The following is a 20,603-nucleotide window of genomic DNA, read 5'->3' as shown; positions in this document are numbered from 1 at the left end:
TCTCGCAGTGCAACGCCGGACACCTTTAGGGATTCGGCAAAAACATTCTCAGATATTGCTATATATGCATCGGTTTCGAATTGTGTCTTCGGTCAACAGTTGGGTTGCCCGGTTCCTGCACTTGCTTCCTACGTTCCGTTTTGTTTGGCTAGGCGTGCAAAGGGAGAACCACTGCGATTGTGCTTCCAGCTCACATGGTTAAGCACCTTAGTGGAGAAAGTAGAAAACTGACTGTCACAATAAGCGTAAACTGGTCAGCGATCCGATGACTATGACGGGCCATTCATAACATTGGCCGAAGTATTTACGGCTTGACCTCGATTGTCGCCGAACACTACCGGGGGCTATTAACTGGCCTCCCAAACTAAATCCTCGATATTTTGCTCTTACATTTGAGCTGATGTTTCATGATCATGCTTAGCATGACAACCCAAAGAAAGGAACCGATAGCGGGACTATTTTCTTTGGAATACATTTCTTCTGTTAAACAGTAATATAACATATCTCTCTGCGTACCTTTGTTTATAAAACCGTGTGGCCAGATTGCCTTGTTTGTCGTAAATCTTTGCCCTCATAAAGGCTTTATAAAGTAGGACAAACACTCCTCGGCTACTGGCCAAGGAGGTGGAAGCCGATGGTCGGTCAACAAAGTTTTGTACAATGCGGATCCGAGCATTAATGACGTAAAGTAGTTGGATACATAGAGTCATTACACATAATTTGTGATTTTACTATGGATATTGATCCTTAATTCGGCCACCTGTGCCCGCATTAAGGCTCGGGGGATACTGGGCTTCAGGCTTATTATTTACAAATATTAAAGGGGCACATCGATCCCCTGATCTGGTGTTGCCACCCAACCAGTGTCTCGGGGGCTACTGCATTGCTTGTCCAATGCAGAAAATTTTATGTGCAATATAGTTTCCGAGGAGATTTTGATCCTCAGGTTGGTCGGCCGCACCCAACCTGAGTCTTGAGGACTGAGCATGCCGCTTTTGTGTCCCGAAGTATTCTGCCGAGCTAGGACTTGATCCTCAGGCCGATTTTGCAAATCAACCTGAGTCTCAGCGGCTACTGGGATCAGCGGTCTTATGTCATCCTTCATGTGCATCTCGGGTTTTAGACCGATACACACCTTGAGGGCTACTGGCTATATATCTCGGCAGAGAATAAATTGCACGAATAAAAAATATTGACAAAAAATCGGCCCATAGTCGGGGTGGTGCACCACCTCGGAAGCAGTCCGGCATAAAGCTCGGGCGCTAGTGGCTGGCTCCATAGAGGGCATTTCCAGCATTAAGCTCGGCTAAACTCCTTCAACTTTTTTGAACCAAGGTGATATGACACCTCGGATATAGTCCGGCATTGGAGCATGGACACAGTCCGGCGTTGGAGCTCAGATATATTTCGGCGTTGGAGCTCAGATATACAGTCCGGCGTTGGAGCTCGGATACATAGTCCGGCATTGGAGCTCGGATACATTACGGCGCTAGAGCTAGGAACCGGTCCGGCGTTGGTGCTCGGCTGCAAAAGATACCTCGAATGCAGTCCGGCGTTGGAGCTCGGACGCAAGAGGACCCTGCCTCCCGGGAACAACTTCAAACCCGAGGTGTGGCATAAAAATAAACAAGGCATTGATAAAGGCCAGAAACTTAAAGGGGCTCCTCGGATACCCGACGTGTGAACTCGTCGAATGCATTTCGGCGATCCTCAAGATCGAAGATAAAGAAGATTTGTTGAACCAGTTTTCAAGACCGGCAACCGAAGATGAAGAACAGTTCGGAAGAATCGAGGAGCGTCCCTAACTTGAAGACCAGTTCAAGGGGCTACTGACAGTGTCCTGGACTAGGGGGTACACACCACGTCGTCTCCCGATCTATTAGATTGGGCCGAGGACCCCCGTGGCCGTATACTCATGGGCCAGTTCGGACGGCTACCGCATACAAGGAAGATTCCACAAGACTTGGCGATCAAGACAAGGACTTCTCCCCACCGGCGTATTCGGCTAGGACTCTTGTTATCCTAGGCCTCCGGTGCATTATATAAACCGAGGCCAGGCTAGTCGATTGATATACAATATATACAACAATCATACCATAGGCTAGCTTCTAGGGTTTAGCCTCCTTGATCTCGTGGTAGATCTACTCTTGTACTACCCATATCATCAATATTAATCGAGCAGGACGTAGGGTTTTACCTCCATCAAGAGGGCCCGAACCTGGGTAAAACATTGTGTCCCTTGTCTCATGTTACCATCCGCCTAGACACACAGTTCGGGACCCCCAACCCGAGATCCGCCGGTTTTGACACCGACACATCCCCTCTTTCTTCAACAAATATCGGTATGTTTTCGGATTCGTTTCGTTCATGCGATATGCGCAAATCTTGGAGCGTCTTTTGCATCTAGTTTTCATTTTTCTTTTATGCACCATGCTGGTATGAGATAGTCCTTGGTTGATTTATAGAATGCTCTTCGCACTTCACATATATCTTTTTAGTATGGCTTTATAGAATGCTTCATGTGCTTCACTTATATCATTTGAAGTTTCAATTGCCTGTTTCTCTTTACATAGACAACCGTCATTTGTAGAATGCTATTTTGCTTCACTTAGATTTGTTAGAGTGTGGGCATACATTTTGCAGAAAGAATTAAACTCTCTTGCTTCACTTATATCTATTTAGAGAGATGACAGGAACTGGTCATTCACATGGTTAGTCAAAAAATCTTACATAAAACTTGTAGATCACTGAATATGATATGTTTGATTCCTTGCAATAGTTTTGCGATATAAAGATGGTGATATTAGAGTCATGCTAGTGGGTAGTTGTGGATTGTATAAATACTTGTGTTGAGTTTTGTGGTTCCCGTAGCATGCACGTATGGTGAACCATTATGTAATGAAGTCAGAGCATGATTTATTTATTGATTGTCTTCCTTATGAGTGGCGGTCGGGGATGAGCGATGGTCTTTTCCTACCAATCTACCCCCCCCCCCTAGGAGCATGCGTGTAGTACTTTGTTTCGATGACTAATAGATTTTTGCAATAAGTATGTGAGTTCTTTATGACTAATATTGAGTCCATGGATTATACGCACTCTCACCCTTCCACCATTGCTAGTACCGTGCAACTTTCGCCGGTACCATAAACCCACCATATACCTTCCTCAAAACAGCCACCATACCTACCTATCATGGCATTTCCATAGCCATTCCGAGATATATTGCCATGCAACTTCCATCATCGTCATATACATGACTTGAGCATTCATTGTCATATTACTTTGCATGATTGTAAGATAGCTACCATGATGTTTGCATGGCTTGTCTGTTTTTTGATGTCATTGCTACGCTAGATCATTGCACATCCCGGTACACCGCCGGAGGCATCCATATAGAGTTATACTTTGTTCTAGACATTGAGTTGTAATTAATATTGAGTTGTAAGTAAATAAAAGTGTGATGATCATCATTATTAGAGCATTGCCCCAGTGAGGAAAGGATGATGGAGACTATGATTCCCCCATAAGTCGGGATGAGACTCCGGACTTTAAAAAAATAAAAGAGGCCAAAGAAGCCCAAATAATAATAAAAAAGAGGCCAAAGAAGCCCACCAAAAAATAAAAAAATAAAAACAAAAAAATGAGAGAAAAAGAGAGAAGGGGCAGTGGTACTATCCTTTTTCCACACTTGTGCTTCAAAGTAGCACCATGTTCTTCATATAGAGAGTCTCTTGAGTTATCACTTTCATATACTAGTGGGAATTTTCATTATATAACTTGGCTTGTATATTTGATGGGCTTCCTCAAATGCCCGAGGTCTTCATGAGCAAGCAAGTTGGATGCACACCCACTTAGTTTCAGTTGGAGCTTTCATACACTTATAGATCTAGTGCATCCGTTGCATGGCAATCCCTACTCACTCACATTGATATCTGTTGATGGGCATCTCCATAGCCCCTTGATACGCCTAGTTGATATGAGACTATCTTCTCCTTTTTGTCTTCTCCACCATCATATTCTATTCCACCTATAGTGATATGTCCATGGCTCACGCTCATGTATTGCGTGAAAGTTGAAAAGGTTTGAGAACGTCAAAAGTATGAAACAATTGCTTGGCTTGTCATCGGAGTTGTGCATGATGTGAATATTGTGTGTGGTGAAGATTGAGCATAGCCAGACTATATGATTTTGTAGGGATAACTTTCTTTGGCCATGTTATTTTGAAAAGACATGATTGCTTTATTAGTAGGCTTGAAGTATTATTGTTCTTATGTCAAATGATAGACTATTGCTATGAACCACTTGTATCTTAATATTCATGCCATGATTAGACTACATGATCAAGATTATGCTAGGTAGCATTACACACCAAAAATTATCTTTTTTTATCATTTACCTACTCGAGGACGAGCGGGAATTAAGCTTGGGGATGCTGATATATCTCTGTCGTATCTATAATTTTTGATTGTTCCATGCCAATATTCTACAACTTTCATATACTTTTGGCAACTTTTTATACTGTTTTTGGGACTAACATATTGATCCAGTGCCCAGTGCCAGTTCCTGTTTGTTGCATGTTTTTTTCACAGAATATCCATATCAAACGGAGTCCAAACGGGATAAAAACTGACGGAGATTTTTTTGGAATATATATGATTTTTGGGAAGAAAAATCCACTCAAGATGGTGCCCGAGGTGGCCACGAGGCAGGGGGCGCGCCTGCCCCCCTGGGCGCGCCCCTGACCCTCGTGGGTGACCCGTAAGGCGGTTGATGCCCTTCTTTCGCTGCAAGAAAGCTAATATCCGTATAGAGATCGTGTTAAAATTTCAGCCCAATCGGAGTTACGGATCTCCGGGAATATAAGAAAGGTGAAAGGGAAGAATCTGGGAACGCAGAAACAGAGAGAGACAGAGAGACAGATCCAATCTCGGAGGGGCTCTCACCCCTCCCGTGCCATGGATGCCATGGACCAGAGGGGAAACCCTTCTCCCATCTCGGGAGGAGGTCAAGGAAGAAGAAGAAGGGGGCTCTCTCCCCTCGCTTCCGGTGGCACCGGAGTGCCACCGGGGGCCATCATCATCACCGCGATCTACACCAACACCTCCGCCATCTTCACCAACATCTCCATCACCTTCCCCCTCTATATACAGCGATCCACTCTCCCACAACCCGATGTACCCTCTACTTGAACATGGTGCTTTATGCTTCATATTATTATCCAATGATGTGTTGCCATCCTATGATGTCTGAGTAGATTTTCATTGTCCTATCGGTGGTTGATGAATTCCTATGATTGATTTAATTTGCTTGTGGTTATGTTGATGTCCTTTGGTGCCCACAATATGATTGCGCGCGTGGATCACACCCTAGGGTTAGTTGTATGTTCATAGGACTATGTATTGGAGGGCAAGAGTGTCAGAAGATTCAACCTAGCATAGAAATTGATGCATACGGGATTGAAGGGGGACCAATATATCTTAATGCTATGGTTGAGTTTTACCATCATAGCTCATCTGATAGAATGTCCCCTCCTCAAGCTCCACGAATATGTCCGGATCTTCTTCATATCCGATTCTCCGGCTGAGGGGCAGGGTCATAGATCCCCTCGACAGCCTTTCGCCATTCCTTTTAGGAACAGATAAGATGCTGCCTGTCAACGAATGATCCAGGGACAAGATGAAATAAGCGAGGCCGAACCTTACCCAGCTTGGAGGATTTTACATGGAAAGTCTGCCTCAATGTTGGAGACGGCTGAACTCCTCCTTCTCCCCTTTATACAGCTCGGCCAGAATCTTGGCTACAGCAGCGGGGGTATTCGGGCCCTTTCGGCCATAACGTGAGGCGTCGTCTTCTCCGTTATAATGCCACATGGGCAGTCCTCGGTATTGGAATGGCTGCACCCCTCGCTTTATAGAAATCGTCATCACCTCGACTATTGACAATCCGGACTGGGCAAGAGTTTTAATCTTCCCCAGTAGCAAGTTGATCTCCACGCTATCCTCTTCCTCGAGGCTCCGAGGACGCGAGCTATGGCGCTTCTTCAGTGGAGCATTTGAAAACTTGGGGAGGCCTATGCGGACGAGGTCGGGGAGAGCGACGTCGTCAATATAGAACCATTCGGAAGGCCACTCTTCGGGAGCTTTCTTCGGCGTGTCGGACAGGTATCCGGTCCCGGCGATGCGCCACACTTCGGATCCTCCCACTTCAAAAATTGATCCACCTTGATTGCGAGGGACGAGGCAGAACAGACTTCTCCATAAATCAAAATGGGCCTCACAACCCAGGAATAGTTCGCATAGGGCAACATAACCCGCAATGTGGAGGATGGAGACGGGGGTAAAATTGTGCAGCTGGAGGCCATAGTACTCCGGCAGCCCTCGGAGGAATGGGTGAATTGGAAACCCCACTCCTCTCAGCAGATAGGGGACGAAGCACACCCGTTCTCCTGCAGACGGATTGGGAAGATCCTCTGCCTGGGTCTTCCCATTGAATGAGGCCAACCTTGCTTGAACAGGGACCAGATCTGCTGGAGGGAGAAATCCCTGCGTTTGCAGCTTTGCAAGTCGACTATGGGACACAGAGCACCTCTCCCACTCGCCTCTCTCTAGGTTGGAACGGGAAGAGGAGCTGGGATTGTTGGCCATGTTGGAATGGTCTTGCCTGGTGGTCTCTGAGGATTTTCTCCGCTTGGTGCCGAAAGGATCTGAGATCCAATCTCTTTAAATAGATGCTCTTCCTTGCAGGATTGAGGTGTTATTTGCAAAAAATACCCTGACTATCCGCATTCGACACGTGGAAAACGAGGACATTAAGCGCACAGAAGCCGAGGGGAGACATTGAATATATGGCCGAATACACTACTTGGAAATCATTAAAGGAGGAACCTGCCTTGCAATGTCGAAGACAAACTGTGTGCTGAACACCCTGCTATTGAAGACTAGTTCGGGGGCTACTGAGGGAGTCCTGGACTAAGGGGTCCTCGGGCGCCCGGCCTGTTATCTATGGGCTGGACTGATGGGCTGTGAAGATATGAAGACCGAAGACTGTACCCGTGTCCGGATGAGACTCTCCTCGACGTGGAAGGCAAGCTTGGCGAACAACTATGAAGATTCCCTCTTATGTAACCGACTCAATGTAACCCTAGATCCCCCCGGTGTCTATATAAACTGGAGGATGTAGTCCGAAAAGGATATACTCAATACCTTAGTCATACAGGCTAGACTTCTAGGGTTTAGCCATTACGATCTCGTGGTAGATCAACTATTGTAATATTCATATTCATCAATATCAATCAAGCAGGACGTAGGGTATTACCTCCATCAAGAGGGCCCAAACCTAGGTAAAACTTTGTGTCCCCGGTCTCCTGTTACCATCAACCTTAGAAGCACAGTTCGGGACCCCCTACCCGAGATCTGCCGGTTTTGACACCGACAGGCACCCCATAGACACACAAGTTGATCGTTGATCTCTTAGCCGTGTGCGGTGCCCCCCTCCACCATAATCCACCTCGATCATATCGTCATAGTGCTTGGGCGAAGCCCTGCGCCAGTAACTTCATCATCACCATCATCACGTCGTCATGCTGACGAAGCTCTCCCTCGACACTCAGCTGGATCGAGAGTTCGTGGGATGTCACCGAGCCGAACGTGTGCAGATCGTGGAGGTGTCGTACTTTCAGTACTAGGATCGGTCGGAACGTGAAGATGTATGACTACATCAACCGCGTTGTCATAACGCTTCCGCTTATGGTCTACGAGGGTACGTGGACAACACTCTTCCCCTCTCATTGCTATGCATCACCATGATAGATCTTGTGTGTGCGTAGGAATTTTCTTGAAATTACTGCATTCCCCAACAGTGGCATCCGAGCCAGGTTTATGCGTAGATGTTATATGCACGAGTAGAACACAAAGGAGTTGTGTGCGTGGGTATATACATACTGCTTGCCGTCACTATTTGATTCTTGATTCAGCGGTATTGTTGGATGAAGCGGCTCAGACCGACAATACGTGTACGCTTACGTGAGATTGATTCTACCGACGTGCTTCGCACACAGGTGGCTAGTGGGTGTCAGTTTCTCCAACTTTAGTTGAATCGGATTAAAAAGCAATCACTATACCGCGTTGTGGTTTTTGATGCGTAGGTAAGAATGGTTCTTGCTCAGCCTGTAGCAGCCACGTAAAACTTGCAACAACAAAGTAGAGGATGTCTAACTTGTTTTTGCGGGGCATGTTGTGATGTGATATGGTCAAGATGTGATAAGATATAAATTGTTGTATGAGATGATCATGTTTTGTTGAAGTTATCAGCAACTAGCAGGAGCCTTATGGTTGTCTCTTTATTTCATAAGATGCAAGCGCAAAATAATTGCTTTACTTTATCGCTATGTGATAGCGATAGTTGCAAGAGCAATAGTTGGCGAGACGACCATGTGACGACACGTTGATAGAGATCGAGATGATGGAGATCATGGTGTCATGCCAGTCACAATAGAGATCATGACGATACTTTGGAGATGGAGATCAAAGGCACAAGATGATGATGACCATATGATGTCACATTTTTTATTGCATGTGATGTTTATATTTTATGCATCTTATTTTTCTTAGTACGACGGTAGCATTATGAGATGATCCCTTACTAAAATTTGAAGGCATAAGTGTTCTCCCTGAGTATGCACCGTTGCAACAGTTCTTCGTGCTGAGACACCACGTGATGATCGAGTGTGATACTCGGGTTAAACTTGACGAGCCTAGCGTATGCAGATATGGCCTCGGAACATTGGAGACCGAAAGGTCGAGCGTGAATCATATAGTAGATATGATCAACATACTGATGTTCACCATTGAAAACTACTCCATATCACGTGAGGATCAGACATGGTTTAGTTTATATGGATCACGTGATCACTTAGATGATTAGAGGGATGTCTATCTAAGTGGGAGTTCTTAAGTAATTTGATTGATTGAACTTTAATTTATCATGAACTTAGTCCTGATAGTATTTGCATATCTATGTTGTAGATCAATAGCTTGCAATGTAGCTTCCCATTTATTTTTGATATGTTCCTAGAGAAAAAGAAGTTGAAAGATGATAGTAGTAATGATGCAGACTTGGTCCGTGATCTAAGGATTATCATCATTGCTGCACAGAAGAATTATGTCCTTGATGCACCGCTAGGTGACAGACCTATTGCAGGAGCAGATGCACACGTTATGAACGTTTGACAAAGGTCGGTATGATGACTACTTAATAGTTTAGTGCACCATGCTTTATGGCTTAGAACCGGGACTTCAAAAACGTTTTGAACGCTACAGAACATATAAGATGTTCTAATAGATGAAATTGGTATTTCATACTTATGCCCGTGTCGAGGGGTATGAGACCTCTGACAGTACTTTGCCTACAAGATGGAGGAGAATAGCTCAAGCAGTGAGCATGTGCTCAGATTGTCTGGGTACTACAATTGCTTGAATCAAGTGGGAGTTAATCTTCCAGATAAAAAGTTGATTGACAGAGTTCTCTAGTCACTATCACCAAGTTACTCGAACTTCGTGATGAACTATAATATGCAAGGGATGACGAAAACGATTCCCGAGCTCTTCATGATGCTGAAATCGACGAAGGTAGAAATCGAGAAAAGCATCAAATGTTGATGGTTGACAAAACCATTAGTTTCAAGTAAAAGGGCAAGGGAAAGAAAGAGAACTTCAAGAAGAATGGCAAGCAAGTTGCCACTCCCATGAAGAAGCCCAAAGCTAGACCCCAAGCCTGAAAATGAGTGCTTCTACTGCAAAGGAAATGGTCACTGGAAGTGGAATTGGCCTAGATACTTGGCGGATAAGAAGGATGGCATAGTGAACAAAGGTATATTTGATATACATGTTATTGATGTGTAATTTACTAGTGTTTATAGCAAACCCCTCGGTATTTGATACTGGTTCAGTTGCTAAGAGTACTAACTCAAGACGGGAGTTGCAAAATAAACAGAGACTAGTTAAGGGCGACGTGATGATGTGTGTTGGAAGTGATTCCAAGGTTGATAAGATCACCATCGCACACTCCCTTTACCTTCGGGATTAGTGCTGAACCTAAAATAAATGTTATTTGGTGATTGCGTCGAGCATGAATATGATTGGATCATGTTTATTGCAATACGGTAATTCATTTGTGTCAAAGAATAATTGTTGTTCTATTTACATGAATAAAACCTTCTATGGTCAAACACTCAATATAAATGGTTTATTGAATCTCGATCGTAGTGATGCACATATTCATAATATTGAAGCCAAAAGATGCAAAGTTAATAATGATAGTGCAACTTATTTGTGGCACTACCATTTAGATCATATTGGTGTAAAGCGCATGAAGAAACTCCATGCTGATGGGCTTTCGGAATCACTTGATTATGAATCACTTGATGCTTGCGAACCATGCCTCATGGGCCAGATGACTAAGACTCCGTTCTCCGGAACAATGGAGCGAGCAACTGACTTATTGGAAATAATACATACTGATGTATGCGATCTGATAAGTGTTGAGGCTCATGGCGGGTATCGTTATTTTCTGACCTTCACATATGATTTGGGCAGATATGGGTATATCTACTTAATGAAACATAAGTCTGAGACATTTGAAAACTTAGGAATTTCAGAGTGAAGCGGATAATCATCGTAACAAGAAAATAAAATTTTTATGATCTGATCGCGGAGGAGAATATTTGAGTTACGAGTTTGGTCTTCATTTGAAACAATGTGGAATAGTTTCGCAACTCACGCCACCCAGAACACCATAGCGTAATGGTGTGTCTGAACGTCGTAATCGTATTTTATGAGATATGGTGCGATCTATGATGTCTCTCACTGATTTGCCGCTATAGTTTTGGGGTTATGCATTAGAGACAGCTACATTCACATTAAAAAGGGCATCATCTAATCCGTTGAGACGACACCGTATGAACTGTGGTTTAGCAAGAAACCTAAGCTGTCGTTTCTTAAAGTTTGGGGTTGCAATGCTTATATGAAAAAGTCTCATCCTGATAAGCTCAAACCCAAATCGGAGAAGTGCGACTTCATAGGGTACCCAAAAGTAACTGTTGGGTACACCTTCTATCACAGATCCGAAGGCAAGATATTCGTTGCTAAGAATGGATCCTTTCTAGAGAAGGATTTTCTCTTGAAAGAAGTGAGTGGGAAGAAAGTAGAACTTGATGAGGTAATTGTACCTGCTCCCTTGTTGGAAAGTAGTTCGTCACTGAAATCAGTTCCAGTGATTACTACACCAGTGAGTGAGGAAGCTAACGATGATGATCATGAAACTTCTGATCAAGTTACTACAGATCCTCGTAGGCCAACCAGAGTAAGATCAGCACCAGAGTGGTACCGTATTCCTATCCTGGAAGTCATGTTACTTGACCATGACGAACCTACGCACTATGAGGAAGCGATGATGAGCCCAGATTCCGCAAAATGGCTTGAGGCCATGAAATCTGAGATGGGATCCATGCATGAGAACAAAGTATGGACTTTGATTGACTTTCCCGATGATCGGTGAGTCATTGAGAATAAATGGATCTTTAAGAGGAAGACGAACGTTGATAGTAGTATTACAATCTACAAAGCTCGACTTGTTGCGAAAGGTTTTTGACAAGTTCAAGGAGTTGACTACGATGAGATCTTCTCACTCATAGCGATGCTTAAGTCCGTCCGAATCATGTTAGCAATTGCTGCATTTTATGATTATGAAATTTGGCAAATGGATGTCAAAAATGCATATAATAGATATCTTAAAGAAGAGTTGTATATGATACAACCAGAAGGTTTTGTCGATCCAAAAGGTGCTAACAAAGTGTGCAAGCTCCAGCGATCCATTTATGGACTGGTGCAAGCCTCTCGGAGTTGGAATATACACTTTGATAGTGTGATCAAAGCATATGGTTTTGTATAGACTTGCGATGAAGCATGTATTTACAAGAAATTGAGTGGGAGCACTACAACATTTCTGATAAGTATATGTGAATGACATATTGTTGATCAGAAATAATGTAGAATTTTTCTAGAAAGCATAAAGGAGTGTTTGAAAGGAGTTTTTCAAAGAAAGACCTCGGTGAAGCTACTTACAATTGAGCATCAAGATCTATAGAGGTAGATCAAGATGCTTGATATATTTTCAATGAGTACATACCTTGACAAGATTTTGAAGTAGTTCAAAATAGAGAAGTCAAAGAAGGAGTTCTTGCTTGTGTCGCAAGGTGTGAAGTTGGGTAAAGACTCAAAACCGTCCACGATAGAAAATAGAAAGAGAGTGAAAAGTCATTCCCTATGCCTCAGTCATAGGTTCTATAAAGTATGCTAGGTTGTGTACTAGATCTATTGTGCACCTCACCATAAGTTTGGCAAGAGGGTACAATAGTGGTCCAGGAATGGATCACTGGACAACGGTCAAAAATATCCTTAGTGGAATAAGGAAATGTTTCTCAGTTATAGAAGTGACAAAGAGTTCATCGTAAAAGGTTGCGTCGATACAAGCTTTGACACCGATTTGGATGACTCTAAGTCTCGATCTAGGTACATATTCAAAGTGGGAGCAATTAGCTAAAGTAGCTCCGTGCAAAGCATTGTAAACATAGAAAATTTGCAATATACATACGTCTCTGAATGTGGCAGACCCGTTGACTAAATTTCTCTCACAAGAAAAACATGATCACTCTTTGGGTGTTAATCACATAGCGATGCGAACTAGATTATTGACTCTAGTAAACCCTTTGGGTGTTAGCCACATGGAGATGTGAACTAATCACATAAAGATGTGAACTATTGGTGTTAAGTCACATGCATGATGATGTGAACTAGATTATTGACTCTAGTGCGAGTGGGAGACTGAAGGAAATATGCCCTAGAGGAAATAATAAAGTTGTTATTTATATTTCCTTATATCATGATAAATGTTTATTATTCATGCTAGAATTGTATTAATCGGAAACTTAGTACATGTGTGAATACATAGACAAACAGAGTGTCACTACTATGCCTCTATTTGACTAGCTCCTTGAATCAAAGATGGTTAAGTTTCCTAGACATAGACATGAGTTGTCATTTGATTAACGGGATCACATCATTACAGAATGATGTGATTGACTTGACCCATTCCGTTAGCTTAGCACTTGATTGTTTAGTATATTGCTATTGCTTTCTTCATGACTTATACATGTTCCTATGACTATGAGATTATGCAACTCTCGAATACCGGAGGAACACTTTGTGTGCTACCAAACGTCACACCGTAACTAGGTGATTATAAAGGTGCTCTACAGGTGTCTCTGATGGTGTTTGTTGGGTTGGCATAGATCGAGATTAGGATTTGTCACTCTGAGTATCGGAGAGGTATCTCTGGGCCATCTCGGTAATGCACATCACTATAAGCCTTGCAAGCAATGTGACTAATGAGTTAGTTGCAGGATGATGCATTACGGAACGAGTAAAGAGACTTGCCGGTAATGAGATTGAACTAGCTATTGAGATACCGACGATCAAATCTCGGACAAGTAACATACCGATGGACAAGTAACATACCGATGACAAAGGGAACAACGTATGTTGTTATGCGGTTTTACCGATAAAGATCTTCATAGATTATGTGGGAGCCAATATGAGCATCAAGTTTCCGCTATTGGTTATTGACCGGAGACATGTCTCGGTCATGTCTACATAGTTCTCGAACCCGTAGGGTCCGCAAGATTAACGTTCTGTGACGGTTTGTATTATGAGTTATGTGATTTGATGACCAAAGTTTGTTCGGAGTCCCGGATGAGATCGAGAACATGACGAGGAGTCTTGAAATGGTCGATTCGTAAAGATAATCACTACTCTAAGTACTGTCGCAAACCAATTCATTTTTTTTGCATTGTAGCTACTATAATATAACTTTTCCATGCCTTAATCCGCTGATAGAAATCGATAGTTTCATCAAAACAAGCAAACTATGCATCAAAAACAGAATATGTCTTAAACAGGACAGTCTATATTAATCTGAACATTCACCATACTTCCGTTACTGCAAAAATTCTGAAAAAAATAGTAAAAATAAAGAATTTGTATATAAAGATAGTGCAAAAGGTTTGAAAACCGTTTGACATTCCAGTAAAAAAATTAAAATCGCGCAATACAGCCAAAGTTTCTGTTTTGCACCGCACAAACCAACAAGCAATTAATGTAAATATCCTAAAGGCAAATCTTGGCACGTTATTTTTATAATACAATGGATTTGTACTTTATAAAAGCACACAACAGAAATAAATGACTCTCTAAAACTTCCGGGCTGTCTCTCTGGCAGCGCTTTCTTTAAAGCCATTAAGCTAGGCATATAGTGCTCAAGTAATGGATCCACCCGGATCCCAAGGTATATCAAAGCCAATTTTAATTGACAATGATTTGTGATCTAGTAGTGAGCACAAAGTAACATATATCATGCAACAACGAAGCCTAACTCTCTTCATATGCATCGGCATGTCATAAAAGAACAATCCATGCACACATAGTAAAGGGCAATGCATAGTATAAACAGTTTCTTGCAATTTTATCATATTGGAAACATGGACAGGCGGAGATGTAGTTCCTCTCTCATAATAATTGCAAGTAGGAGCAGCAAGCACATGCATATTATATCTATCAAAATCATCATGTGTAGTAGTAAAACGCAACCCATCAATATGATCCTTAATAAGGGCAAACTTCTCCGATATAGTGTGGTCGGGAGAATTCAAAAGGATAATAGGACTATCATGCGTGGGTGCAATAGCAACAATTTCATGTTTAACATAAGGAACTATAGGAAGTTCATCTCCATAAGCATAATTCATATTGGCATCTTGGCCACAAGCATAGCAAGCATCATCAAAAAGGGATATTTCAAAATAATCAACGAGATCATAACAATCATCATAGCATTCGTCCTTCGGTAAATTCAAAGGGAAATTAAACAATGTATGGGATAAAGAGTTACTCTCATTAGATGGTGGGAATGGGTGATCAATCCTCTCTTCCTCCTTTTGTTCTTCGCTCTCCTCGTCATCTTTTTCATCCAATGAGCTCACAATGTCATTAATTTCTTCTTCCATAGACTCCTGCAAAATATTAGTCTCTTCTTGGACAGCGGAGGAGTCCTTAATATATGGTTTAATATAAGGCTTAGAAGCATAATTATCATAGCAATATTTAAGTATGGCCAAATTTTCAGATTTGTAGAGAGTAGCATCATACTTTCCAATCAAAGAAGCAATTTCATAAGCACCCTTAAAAGCAAAAAATTCTTCAATTTGTTGAACATCATAGTAATTATAAACACCCTTAGTATACGAAGATACGGTTCCATTATCACTAAACTCACATTGGTAGGGAAGGTGTTTCTTAGGGTCTTCAGAACAACAAGTAAAATCATATATTTCAAATAAATTCCAAGCATAGAATTGCAAAGGATGAATTTTATCGAGTAAAAGTTTCCCTTTTTGAGATAAGCGGTGTCACACATAACAAGCATGCTCATCTAATGATTTGCCCTCAACTAAGCTAGTTGGGGTTTCAGCATGAGCACATAGGGATCGAAGATGATCCAAGTAAAAAGCTTCAGGAGTGTGATAGATTTTGAGTGGTTCTTCATGAAGGAAATATGCCCTAGAGGCAATAATAAAGTTATTGTTTATTTCTTTATAATCATGATAAATGTTTATTATTCATGCTAGAATTGTATTAACCGGAAACATAATACATGTGTGAATACATAGACAAACAAAGTGTCACTAGTATGCCTCTACTTGACTAGCTCGTTAATCAAAGATGGTTCTGTTTCCTAACCATGAACAATGAGTTGTTATTTGATTAACGAGGTCACATCATTAGTTGAATGATCTGATTGACATGACCCATTCCATTAGCTTAGCACCCGATCGCTTAGTATGCTGCTATTGCTTTCTTCATGACTTATACATGTTCCTATAACTATGAGATTATGCAACTCCCGTTTACCGGAGGAACACTTTGGGTACTACCAAACGTCACAACGTAACTGGGTGATTATAAAGGAGTACTACAGGTGTCTCCAATGGTACATGTTGGGTTGGCGTATTTCGAGATTAGGTTTTGTCACTCCGATTGTCGGAGAGGTATCTCTGGGCCCTCTCGGTAATGCACATCACATAAGCCTTGCAAGCATTGCAACTAATATGTTAGTTGTGAGATGATGTATTACGGAACGAGTAAAGAGACTTGCCGGTAACGAGATTGAACTAGGTATTGGATACCGACGATCGAATCTCGGGTAAGTAACATACCGATGACAAAGGGAACAACGTATGTTGTTATGCGGTCTGACCGATAAAGATCTTCGTACAATATGTAGGAGCCAATATGGGCATCCAGGTCCCGCTATTGGTTATTGACCGGAGATGTGTCTCGGTCATGTCTACATTGTTCTCGAACCCGTAGGGTCCGCACGCTTAAGGTTACTATGATAGTTATATTATGAGTTTATGCATTTTGATGTACCGAAGGTTGTTCGGAGTCCCGGATGTGATCACGGACATGACGAGAAGTCTCGAAATGGTTGAGACGTAAAGATTGATATATTGGAAGCCTATGTTTGGATATCGGAAGTGTTCCGGGTGAAAACGGGATTTTACCGGAGTACCGGGAAGGTTACCGGAACCCCCCAGGAGCTAAATGGGCCATGATGGGCCTTAGTGGAAAAGAGAAGAGGCAGCCCTACATGGGCTGTGCGCCTCCCCCTTCCCCAAGTCCTATTAGGACTAGGAGAGGTGGCCGGCCCCCTCTCTCTCTTTTCCCCCTCCGCGAATCCTATTCCAACTAGGATTGGGGGGGATCCTACTCCCAAAGGGAGTAGGACTCTCCTGGCGCGCCTCCTATGGCCGTCCAGCCTCCCCCCTCTAGTCCTTTATATACAGAGGCAGGGCACCCCAAAGGACACACAAGTTGATCCACGTGATCTATTCCTTAGCCGTGTGCGGTGCCCCCAGCCACCATATTCCTCGATAATACTGTAGTGGAGTTTAGGCGAAGCCCTGCTGCTGTAGTACATCAAGATCGTCACCACGCCGTCGTGATGACGGAACTCTTCCCCGACACTTTGCTGGATCGGAGTCCGGGGATCGTCATCGAGCTGAACGTGTGCTCGAACTCGGAGGTGCCGTAGTTTCGGTGCTTGATCGGATGGATCGTGAAGACGTACGACTACTTCCTCTACGTCGTGTCAGCGCTTCCGCAGTCGGTCTGCATTGGGTATGTAGACAACACTCTCCCCTCTCGTTGCTATGCATCACATGATCTTGCGTGTGTGTAGGAAATTTTTTGAAATTACTACGAAACCCAACAGTGGCATCCGAGCCTAGGTTATTTATGTTGATGTTATATGCACGAGTAGAACACAAGTGAGTTGTGGGCGATATAAGTCATACTGCCTACCAGCATGTCATACTTTGGTTCGGCGGCATTGTTGGACGAGACGACCCGGACCAACCTTACGCGTACGCTTACGCGAGACCGGTTCCCCCGACGTGCTTTGCACACAGGTGGCTTGCGGGCGACTGTCTCTCCAACTTTAGTTGAACCAAGTATGGCTATGCCCGGTCCTTGCGAAGGTTAAAACGGAGTCTATTTGACAAACTATCGTTGTGGTTTTGATGCGTAGGTGAGATTGGTTCTTGCTTAAGCCCGTAGCAGCCACGTAAAACTTGCAACAACAAAGTAGAGGACGTCTAACTTGTTTTTGCAGGGCATGTTGTGATGTGATATGGTCAAGGCATGATGCTGAATTTTATTGTATGAGATGATCATGTTTTGTAACCGAGTTATCGGCAACTGGCAGGAGCCATATGGTTGTCGCTTTATTGTATGCAATGCAATCGCGATGTAATGCTTTACTTTATTACTAAACGGTAGTGATAGTCGTGGAAGCATAAGATTGGCGAGACGACAACGATGCTACGATGGAGATCAAGGTGTCGCGCCGGTGACGATGGTGATCATGACGGTGCTTCGGAGATGGAGATCACAAGCACAAGATGATGATGGCCATATCATATCACTTATATTGATTGCATGTGATGTTTATCTTTTTATGCATCTTATCTTGCTTTGATTGATGGTAGCATTATAAGATGATGTCTCACTAAATTATCAAGAAGTGTTCTCCCTGAGTATGCACCGTTGCCAAAGTTCGTCGTGCCCAGACACCACGTGATGATCGGGTGTGATAAGCTCTACGTCCATCTACAACGGGTGCAAGCCAGTTTTGCACACGCAGAATACTCAGGTTAAACTTGACGAGCCTAGCATATGCAGATATGGCCTCAGAACACGGAGACTGAAAGGTCGAGCGTGAATCATATAGTAGATATGATCAACATAACGATGTTCACCATTGAAAACTACTCCATCTCACGTGATGATCGGTTATGGTTTAGTTGATGTGGATCACGTAATCACTTAGAAGATTAGAGGGATGTCTATCTAAGTGGGAGTTCTTAAGTAATTTGATTAATTGAACTTAAACTTATCATGAACTTAGTACCTGATAGTATCTTGCTTGTTTATGTTGATTGTAGATAGATGGCTCGTGTTGTTGTTCCGTTGAATTTTAATGCGTTCCTTGAGAAAGCAAAGTTGAAATATGATGGTAGCAATTACACGGACTGGGTCCGTAACTTGAGGATTATCCTCATTGCTGCTCAGAAGAATTACGTCCTGGAAGCACCGCTGGGTGCCAGGCCTGCTGCTGGAGCAACACCAGATGTTATGAACGTCTGGCAGAGCAAAGCTGATGACCACTCGATAGTTCAGTGTGCCATGCTTTACGGCTTAGAATCGGGACTTCAACGACGTTTTGAACGTCATGGAGCATATGAGATGTTTCAGGAGTTGAAGTTAATATTTCAAGCAAATGCCCGGATTGAGAGATATGAAGTCTCCAATAAGTTCTATAGCTGCAAGATGGAGGAGAACAGTTCTGTCAGTGAGCACATACTCAAAATGTTTGGGTATAATAATCACTTGATTCAATTGGGAGTTAATCTTCCAGATGATTGCGTCATTGACAGAATTCTCCAATCACTGCCACCAAGCTATAAGAGCTTCGTGATGAACTATAATATGCAAGGGATGAACAAGACTATTCCCGAGCTCTTCGCAATGCTGAAAGTTGCGGAGGTAGAAATCAAGAAGGAGCATCAAGTGTTGATGGTTAACAAGACCACTAGTTTCAAGAAAAAGGGCAAAGGGAAGAAGAAGGGGAACTTCAAGAAGAACAGCAAGCAAGTTGCTGCTCAGGAGAAGAAACCCAAGTCTGGACCTAAGCCTGAAACTGAGTGCTTCTACTGCAAGCAGACTGGTCACTGGAAGCGGAACTGCCCCAAGTATTTGGCGGATAAGAAGGATGGCAAGGTGAACAAAGGTATATGTGATATACATGTTATTGATGTGTACCTTACTAGAGCTCGCAGTAGCACCTGGGTATTTGATACTGGTTCTGTTGCTAATATTTGCAACTCGAAACAGGGACTGCGGAATAAGCGGGCACTGGCAAAGGACGAGGTGACGATGCGCGTGGGAAACGGTTCCAAAGTCGATGTGATCGCGGTCGGCACGCTACCTCTACATCTACCTTTGGGATTAATATTAGACCTAAATAATTGTTATTTGGTGCCAGCGTTGAGCATGAACATTATATCTGGATCTTGTTTAATGCGAGACGGTTATTCATTTAAATCAGAGAATAATGGTTGTTCTATTTATACGAGTAATATCTTTTATGGTCATGCACCCTTGAAGAGTGGTCTATTCTTATTGAATCTCGATAGTAGTAATACACATATTCATAATGTTGAAGCCAAAAGATGCAGAGTTGATAATGAAAGTGCAACTTATTTGTGGCACTATCGTTTAGGTCATATCGGTGTAAAGCACATGAAGAAACTCCATACTGATGGACTTTTGGAACCACTTGATTATGAATCACTTGGTACTTGCGAACCGTGCCTCATGGGCAAGATGACTAAAACACCGTTCTCCGGTACTATGGAGAGAGCAACAGATTTGTTGGAAATCATACATACCGATGTATGTGGTCCGATGAATATTGAGGCTCGTGGCGGATATCGTTATTTTCTCACCTTCATAGATGATTTAAGCAGATATGGGTATATCTACTTAATGAAACATAAATCTGAAACATTTGAAAAGTTCAAAGAATTTCAGAGTGAAGTTGAAAATCATCATAACAAGAAAATAAAGTTTCTATGATCTGATCGTGGAGGAGAATATTTGAGTTACGAGTTTGGTGTACATTTGAAAAACTGTGGAATAGTTTCGCAACTCACGCCACCCGGAACACCACAGCGTAATGGTGTGTCCGAACGGCGTAATCGTACTTTACTTGATATGGTGCGATCTATGATGTCTCTTACAGATTTACCGCTATCATTTTGGGGTTATGTTTAGAGACGGCCGCATTCACGTTAAATAGGGCACCATCAAAATCCGTTGAGACGACGCCTTATGAACTGTGGTTTGGCAAGAAACCAAAGTTGTCATTTCTTA

The sequence above is a fragment of the Triticum urartu genome, chromosome 6A (genome assembly GCF_056163025.1).
Source record: "Triticum urartu cultivar PI428250 chromosome 6A, HENAU_Tu73, whole genome shotgun sequence".
Lineage (NCBI taxonomy): Eukaryota > Viridiplantae > Streptophyta > Magnoliopsida > Poales > Poaceae > Triticum > Triticum urartu.
Note: the sequence above shows the minus strand (reverse complement) of the source record.